Genomic DNA, 7,500 nt, shown 5'->3' with positions numbered 1-7,500 from the left:
CATATTATAACGTATATAAATGATAAATATACCGCGACACGCGCGACTCCGTATCGTCGCGAAAAATCGTTCGCGAACGCGTCTTATGCGCCTCACCAGTGGTCTCTGCTGCGTCGCGTGTCTATATTCTCTTTTTACACTCTTCTCCTTCTTCTATCACATTTTACTCGATCGCGAAAAAGACTCTCGCTAGACGATCTCGCGCTCCGGTTAACTTTAACGCCCGTCCGAGAAGAATTTTCGGGGACTGGACGACCGAAGCGGATCTCGCGCGGTCTCGCGATCGACAGTGAAGAGAAGTGCAGAAGAGGAAAAGAAGACACGACAAACACACACCATGGGGCGACCGACGCGTTCGTTTCAACGCTTTCGCACAAAGTCGGCGGCGGTTATATATTTATATCATTATATTCCGGCGGACGGGACGCGACGTTCGAAAGCCTCGCCAAAGAGGAGCTCCTGCCTCTTCCTCTCTCTTTTCTACGAGAAAAGATAAACGTATTTTACGGGGATACGGAAACGTTACCACGTGGTGTCACACACGATCGTCCGTCTCTTCTCTATAGCAGAAACCGATAAAAATACACCTCCCGAAAGAGAGTATATGGTGATTCTTTTTATATATATATATATTTCGAAATACAACTGAACGTGGCGGAAGCGCACGGTGGTGGTCCAGCGAGGACACGCGACGACGGGGAATAAGAACTATTCGACCCGTTACGAATACGCATGCTCGTCCCGCACGATTTTAACACACACCGTGTTTTTCTCCAGTCGTCAAAGCGTTCGTGCGTCGAATTCGAAAAATAAAAAAAAAAGAAAAACACCTTTTCTCTCTCTCGGGGTAAAAGAGTCGATGTGTATTGTGTATAAAGGTTCTGCGAGAAGTCTCGTTTTGACGTGTGTTCCGCCGATAACGACGATCCTCCGAAACGGGGATACAGAAACGTTACACCTCACAACACGATCTCCGTCTCTTCTCTATAGCAGAAACCGATAAAAATACACCTCCCGAAAGAGAGTATATGGTGATTCTTTTTATATATATATATTTCGAAATTCAACTGAACGTGGCGGAAGCGCACGGTGGTGGTCCAGCGAGGACACGCGACGACGGGGAATAAGAACTATTCGACCCGTTACGAATACGCATGCTCGTCCCGCACGATTTTAACACACACCGTGTTTTTCTCCAGTCGTCAAAGCGTTCGTGCGTCGAATTCGAAAAATAAAAAAAAGAAATACACCTTTTCTCTCTCTCTCGGGGTAAAAAGAGTCGATGTGTATTGTGTATAAAGGTTCTGCTGCGAGAAGTCTCGTTTTGCCGTGTGTTTCGGTAACGACGATCCTCCGAAACGTACATCTCATTCGTAAGAGAGGAAGAAAACAATCTCCCTGGGGCCAGTCGGTAATATACCGACATACGACGTGTCGTGCACATCCGTCTCACGCACGGTATACAAAATATGAATAAAACGTGTGTAGTCTCTCTCTCTCTCGACTTCTTAATATTTTCTTTCACCTCTGACGCATCATTTCAGGTGACGTCGGGAGCGCGGGAAAAAAAATTTTTCTAAACACACGAAACCGTTCATCTCACGAACAGCCGAAAAAGTTGTCGCTCAGATCCATATCGCAGTGGAGCGGTATCCGCGGGCGGTCGTAATTGAACGACGCACGACGCCGCGAACACTCACGCGAGTCCATACAAACGATTCCGATCGTTTTGCAACAACTAGAACGTACACTGTCCGTGAAATTCACAGAATTTTCGCGTGTCCGCGACAAACGCCGACGAGACACCCATCGTTCGCTCGTACGTAGCATCCTTCTCTTAACCCGACTCAGAAACGTTCTTTGCGCCCTTCGGTAAAAAAACGTTCGATCCGAAGAGGTGAACGACGGCGGGGATTTGACAGAGCTACGCAAGCAGTGTATGGTACGTAAACGACCCTCAGCCAGGCGTGGTCCAGGAATTGTATCCGTGGACCGCAATGTGCGTTCGAAATGTCGATGTTCATGTGTCCTGCAGTTCACACGTTGACGCGCAATTAGCTGCGTTCTTCATCGACCCACGAGCCAAGTGATCCACCGTTCAGGGTAATCGTATAAATTTTATATTTCACATATATAATTTTATTCTCATTTGTTCGACCTAATATCTCTCTTCTTTCAAAGAGAAGATAAAAGTTGATACCTGAATCTCCGACCAGCGCGCGAAGGAGATTCAGGCGTCGCCTTGGAGACGACACCGAAGCCTTTCGAGACGAAAAACGTTCAAGTAATATGTATATATTTCTCGACGTTCCGGGCGTATAGTGCATTCAAAAACCCGCGAAAGACGCAGAAGACTCGCACGCGTGGAAACGACGGGGATATATTTTGTATCCTACCCGATACTGAATCCATCGCGTGCAGTCGACCCTCGCGTTCTTCCGATCAGACGCATCTATTGTTGCGCGCATGTTTTCGCGTCGCATCGCGCGAAACGTTGCACGAATCGTACCGATCGATCGATTGAAAGCAAATAATGAAAAAAGACTTCACAGCTGGCTCTTTGCCGGTCATTCGTCCCATGTTATCTCTTGCCGCGAAATTGGCGCGCAAGAGTTGGGTGTCAGACGCGCGGCTTTAAAACGAGCTTCACGGCCGGTCCCTTCGTTACCGCTTTCGTTCTTTCTCTCGGAACGACCATGAACGAACACGACGAGCGACGCTACGGCATACACACGTCCACGGATTCGATTAAAAAAACAGACTTCACAGCTGGCTCTTTGCCGGTCATTCGTCCCATATTATCTCTTGCCGCGAAATTGGCGCGCAAGAGTTGGGTGTCAGACGCACGGCTTTAAAACGAGCTTCACGGCCGGTCCTCTCAATTCCGTGTACGGTACACGCAAGATGCGGGTTCCACTTCCAGACTACCCGGTCCCTTCTCTCTACGAGAATCGATAGTAGAAGAACGGCTCGAAAACGCGTCTCAGAGACTAGGGGAAAAGAAGCGGTATGCGAGCGAAACGAAAACGCATTATGGAAACGTCGCGAAACAATGTTCGACGGTTGCTCGGTTCCAATCGTGCGGCCGTTTCAATTTCTCGTGCGCTTCACCGTCCCTCCGTAACTCTGGCCGATCGCGTATACCGAAGAGCCGACACGCGCAAAAACCACAGGCATTGTATACTGTATATATATATGTTACAGTCACAGCCTTCGCGCGTTTTACTCTCCGACGCGGGGTTTCCACGACGAAAGAGAGACAGTTTCGTGGCGGGTGACTCGGCCGAATCGCTACGACGGGTATTTCTATTATAGAACGAATCATCGCCACCCTTTACCAGTGCCCGACGAAGGAATCACAAGGTCATCTGGAGTTTACAATGCCAGCGACGGTAATTCCAACGAAGACCCGATAAGTCAACTCATCGTTCTATTTCTCCCCGTACAGAAAAGCGAATCGACGCTAACGCACCTCGCGCAAGCACGAACGTTCTCTTCGCGTGGATCATCCCATCGTCGAAAGATGTAAAGACGCATTGGAGATCGTGGTCTCTGGCGGGCTCATTGCACGCCCCACTGCATATCTTTCCTCGAATCGAGAATGATTCGTCCACTAAGGCTGCGAAACTACGCGTCGAGGAAACTAGGGGAAAGAAGCGGGATGCGAGCGAAACGACAATACATTATGGAAACGTCGCGAAACAATGTTCGGCGGTTGCTCGTTTCCTCCTGCGGACGTTTCATTGCTCGGGCGCTTCACGTCCCTCCGTAACCTTCGCGCGATCGCGTGCCCCGGAGAGCCGGCAACCGGTGAACCACAGGCGTATAAACTATAGTCTTCTATAGCAAGCCTTCGGCGGTTACTCTCCGACGCGGGGATTCCACGACGAGAGAGAATTTCGTGGCGGGTGACATCGGTCGAAACGCTACGACGGGTATTTCTATTATAGAACGAATCATCGCCACCCTTTACCAGTGCCCGACGAAGGAATCACAAGGTCATCTGGAGTTTACAATGCCAGCGACGGTAATTCCAACGAAGACCCGATAAGTCAACTCATCGTTCTATTTCTCCCCGTACAGACAAGCGAATCAACGCTATCGCACCTCACGCATGCACGAACGTTCTCTTCGCGTGAATCGTCCCATCGTCGAAAGATATAGCCGCTTGGAGATCGTGGCCCATCAAGTTCTTCCGTAACTCCTGCGCGATCGCGTACCCCGGAGAGCAGGCAACCGGTGAACCACAGGCGTATAAACTATAGTCTTCTATAGCAAGCCTTCGCGTTTACTCTACGACGCGGGGATTCCACGACGAGAGAGATTTTCGTGGCGGGTGACACGGCCGAATCGCTACGACGGGTATTTCTATTATAGAACGAATCATCGCCACCCTTTACCAGTGCCCGACGAAGGAATCACAAGGTCATCTGGAGTTTACAATGCCAGCGACGGTAATTCCAACGAAGACCCGATAAGTCAACTCATCGTTCTATTTCTCCCCGTACAGAAAAGCGAATCGGCGCTATCGCACCTCACGCAAGCAGGAATGATCTCTTCGCGTGGATCGTCCCATCGTCGAAAGATGTAAGACGTACAGAAATCGTGGTCCATCACGATTATTCGTAACTCTCCGAGTCGCGTATCTGAGAGTAGGACAAACGGAGAACCACAGGCATAAATAATACTATATGTTTCTTATATAGTTAGCCTTCGCGTTTTACTCTCCGACATGGGGATTCCACGACGAGAGAGAGTTTCGTGGCGGGTGTCTCGGCCGAATCGCTACGACGGGTATTTCTATTATAGAACGAATCATCGCCACCCTTTACCAGTGCCCGACGAAGGAATCACAAGGTCATCTGGAGTTTACAATGCCAGCGACGGTAATTCCAACGAAGACCCGATAAGTCAACTCATCGTTCTATTTCTCCCCGTACAGAAAAGCGAATCGACGCTATCGCACCTCGCGCGAGCACGTAACTACTCTTCGCGTGGATCGTCCCATCGTCGAAAGATGTAAGACGCACGGAAATCGTGGCCCATCAACGTTTTTTTGTAACTCTGCCGATCGCGTATCACAGAGCCGAGACGCACATACCACAGGCGTATAATACCGTTTTCTTTCGTATGGTAAGCCTTCGCGTTTACTCTTCGGCGCGGGGTTTCCACGTCGAGAGAGACATTCGTGGCGGGTGACATCGGTCGAAACGCTACGACGGGTATTACTATTATAGAACGAATCATCGCCACCCTTTACCAGTGCCCGACGAAGGAATCACAAGGTCATCTGGAGTTTACAATGCCAGCGACGGTAATTCCAACGAAGACCCGATAAGTCAACTCAACGTTCTATTTCTCCCCGTACAGAAAAGCGAATCGACGCTGTTGCACCTCACGCAAGCACGAACGTTCTCTTCGCGTGGATCGTCCCATCGTCGAAAGATGTAAGACGCACGGAAATCGTGGCACATCACGTGTTTTCGGAACTCTGTCGACCGCGTATCTCAGAGACGACGCGCGCGAACCACTGGCATATACTATTATATATCGCGTTTTACCCTCCGACGCGGGGATTCCACGACGAGAGAGAGTTTCGTGAGCGGGTTGACTCGGAAGAAACGCTACGACGGGTATTTCTATTATAGAACGCATCATCGCCACCCTTTACCAGTGCCCGACGAAGGAATCACAAGGTCATCTGGAGTTTACAATGCCAGCGACGGTAATTCCAACGAAGACCCGATAAGTCAACTCAACGTTCTATTTCTCCCCGTACAGAAAAGCGAATCGACGCAATCGCACCATACGCGTGCACGTAAACAACTCTTCGCGTGGATCGTCCCATCGTCGAGAGACGTAAGTTTTCATAGTATGAATTCGCGTTTTACTCTCCGACGCGGGGATTCCACGACGAGAGAGAGTTTCGTGAGCGGGTTGACTCGGAAGAAACGCTACGACGGGTATTTCTATTATAGAACGCATCATCGCCACCCTTTACCAGTGCCCGACGAAGGAATCACAAGGTCATCTGGAGTTTACAATGCCAGCGACGGTAATTCCAACGAAGACCCGATAAGTCAACTCAACGTTCTATTTCTCCCCGTACAGAAAAGCGAATCGACGCAATCGCACCATACGCGTGCACGTAAACAACTCTTCGCGTGGATCGTCCCATCGTCGAGAGACGTAAGTTTTCATAGTATGAATTCGCGTTTTACTCTCCGACGCGGGGATTCCACGACGAGAGAGAGTTTCGTGAGCGGGTTGACTCGGAAGAAACGCTACGACGGGTATTTCTATTATAGAACGCATCATCGCCACCCTTTACCAGTGCCCGACGAAGGAATCACAAGGTCATCTGGAGTTTACAATGCCAGCGACGGTAATTCCAACGAAGACCCGATAAGTCAACTCAACGTTCTATTACTCCCCGTACAGAAAAGCGAATCGACGCAATCGCACCATACGCGTGCACGTAACAACTCTTCGCGTGGATCGTCCCATCGTCGAGAGACGTAAGTTTCATAGTAAGCCTTCGGCGTTTTACTCTCCGACGCGGGGATTCCACGACGAGAGAGAGAGTTTCGTGAGCGGGTTGACTCGGAAGAAACGCTACGACGGGTATTTCTATTATAGAACGCATCATCGCCACCCTTTACCAGTGCCCGACGAAGGAATCACAAGGTCATCTGGAGTTTACAATGCCAGCGACGGTAATTCCAACGAAGACCCGATAAGTCAACTCAACGTTCTATTTCTCCCCGTACAGAAAAGCGAATCGACGCAATCGCACCATACGCGTACACGTAAACAACTCTTCGCGTGGATCGTCCCATCGTCGAGAGACGTAAGTTTTCATAGTATGAATTCGCGTTTTACTCTCCGACGCGGGGATTCCACGACGAGAGAGAGTTTCGTGAGCGGGTTGACTCCGAAGAAACGCTACGACGGGTATTTCTATTATAGAACGCATCATCGCCACCCTTTACCAGTGCCCGACGAAGGAATCACAAGGTCATCTGGAGTTTACAATGCCAGCGACGGTAATTCCAACGAAGACCCGATAAGTCAACTCAACGTTCTATTTCTCCCCGTACAGAAAAGCGAATCGACGCAATCGCACCATACGCGTGCACGTAAACAACTCTTCGCGTGGATCGTCCCATCGTCGAGAGACGTAAGTTTTCATAGTATGAATTCGCGTTTTACTCTCCGACGCGGGGATTCCACGACGAGAGAGAGTTTCGTGAGCGGGTTGACTCGGAAGAAACGCTACGACGGGTATTTCTATTATAGAACGCATCATCGCCACCCTTTACCAGTGCCCGACGAAGGAATCACAAGGTCATCTGGAGTTTACAATGCCAGCGACGGTAATTCCAACGAAGACCCGATAAGTCAACTCAACGTTCTATTACTCCCCGTACAGAAAAGCGAATCGACGCAATCGCACCATACGCGTGCACGTAACAACTCTTCGCGTGGATCGTCCCATCG

The 7,500-nt window shown here is 49.7% G+C and overlaps 1 non-coding gene across 1 annotated transcript; it reads right to left on the bottom strand.

Moving 5' to 3' along the window:
* Nucleotides 1-1,951: 1,951 nt before the first annotated feature.
* On the bottom strand, nucleotides 1,952-2,106 carry LOC143175829 (5.8S ribosomal RNA). The gene has a single exon (XR_013000496.1). It is a non-coding gene; the product is annotated as a 5.8S ribosomal RNA (ribosomal RNA).
* Nucleotides 2,107-7,500: the final 5,394 nt, after the last annotated feature.

This window comes from Nomia melanderi, unplaced genomic scaffold, assembly GCF_051020985.1.
Source record: "Nomia melanderi isolate GNS246 unplaced genomic scaffold, iyNomMela1 scaffold0206, whole genome shotgun sequence".
In the NCBI taxonomy this organism is placed as follows: domain Eukaryota; kingdom Metazoa; phylum Arthropoda; class Insecta; order Hymenoptera; family Halictidae; genus Nomia; species Nomia melanderi.
This window is presented reverse-complemented; position numbering and strand designations above follow the sequence as displayed.